Below are 1,808 nucleotides of genomic sequence, written 5' to 3' on the forward strand. Positions count from 1 at the left end.
ATATAATCTGTTAATCGGTGTTAATATTAAGTTAAAAAACAATTAGTATCAATAATAATAATAATAATAATAATAATAAAATAATAATAATAATTAATTCGTTTTATTGGCCACAAGGGCTAATATCAATTAAAAACATATAAGGACAAAGACAGGACGAAGGTTACAAAAGGTTTTGTCCGAAAAGGTAGGAAAGTTCGTCTAAACAGAGGAAGAAAACGGAGAAAGATATAATGAATAAATGAATAATAATAATAATAAAATGATGAAAATACTATAAATCTATTTAGATGTATAACACAAAATGATAAATAATATACGACATCTATGAGAGTATATACATTTTGTGGAAAGAATTTTTGAGCACTAAGAAATTTAAGTATAAGCATATATCATCTGTAAGATTTGATTAATATCAGGTAGATTTGCGAGAAACCCTAAATAATGAAAACATTAAAATTGGGATAGTTAAGAGTGGTAGTTTTATTTTTAAGTACATATACAAATGGAATAGGTTACGAATAAGAAGGAAGAAAAGAGGGGGAAAAGAAATAATAAAAAGTATATAAGGGCAAAATTGACACCGAAAATGTATTAAGTGTTTTCATATATCAATAGTAAAAAGTAAATAAGTATCATACAAATTGGAAATAGGCAATTATGATAAATAATAATAATTGGAATAGGTAAGAGAGGGGTGTATCTAAGTACATATTGTAAAAGGAATAAATTACAGACAAATTTATGTATATATATGTGTATATTAAGGGGAGGTTCAAGAATTGCCTAAAAGCGTGTTGAGAAAAAGTGGAAGGTATATAAAGATTTGGTAGAGATGTTATGTTGATAAAAGGAGGGTTACTCAATATAGATGGGACGGTTGAATAATAAATGAATACCCAAGTAGTTTAAGATAATTAATATAGACAGTATTATAGAATAGAAATCTGGTACCATAGATAGAAATAATGTAGAGAGAAATATTATACAAGAAAATTTGATTATAAGGAGAAAGAATAAGATAAAAAGAGTTAAGGTAGGGGGAGATTATTTAAGATTAATGAAAAGGAATTTTGACATATGTCTGCAAGAAAAAAACTTTTTCTTCTCTCGAATTAACAAGGCCTTTCGTTTTCATTATTTTATAACTTTCTTCGAGGCATAACTTGCAGATCTTTTCAATATGATGGGGCTGAAGAAATTATTTTCCAAGAAATCGAGTAATCAATACTGCTTCTTTTAAGTTGCCAAACCTTTTTGGATAGACCTATGCTATTTTCTTTTCTAGGGTCATTAAAGGATGATTTATGATTATTTAAACTTAATTTGAAAGAATTTTATGTACACCCGATGAAAGTAAATTCAGAGAGACTATGGGTAATAGTTGTTGCTTGGTGACATTCACTCCATCTAGTCTTCTGTAACAGTGCAATATTTTTATGAAGTATTTTTTTATGTATTCTTTTTTCATACTGAGGAGATCAGCAATAGGCATTGAATTTAATTATAATTAAATTAGCTTCTAATATTCTAATATTTTTACCATGTTATTTACATGTTAATATTAATGTTCGAAATGGTGGTTTGCATGAATTAAATTTTTAAAACTTTTAACATCTTTTCTTCTTCATCTTTAATTCTTTGTGAGCTTCGATAGGATAAGAATGCTCTTAACACACCTTATACTTGTTGCATTTTCAGCTAACAAAAGTTAGCTAACAATGTAATATGAAGAACCTTCATTAGTAATTAAACTTTGTAACCCACCAAAATAAAGGATGAAATAGAACTCAACATTTTCTCATATA

The sequence above is a fragment of the Octopus bimaculoides genome, chromosome 10 (assembly GCF_001194135.2).
Source record: "Octopus bimaculoides isolate UCB-OBI-ISO-001 chromosome 10, ASM119413v2, whole genome shotgun sequence".
NCBI classification, from domain to species: Eukaryota; Metazoa; Mollusca; class Cephalopoda; order Octopoda; family Octopodidae; genus Octopus; species Octopus bimaculoides.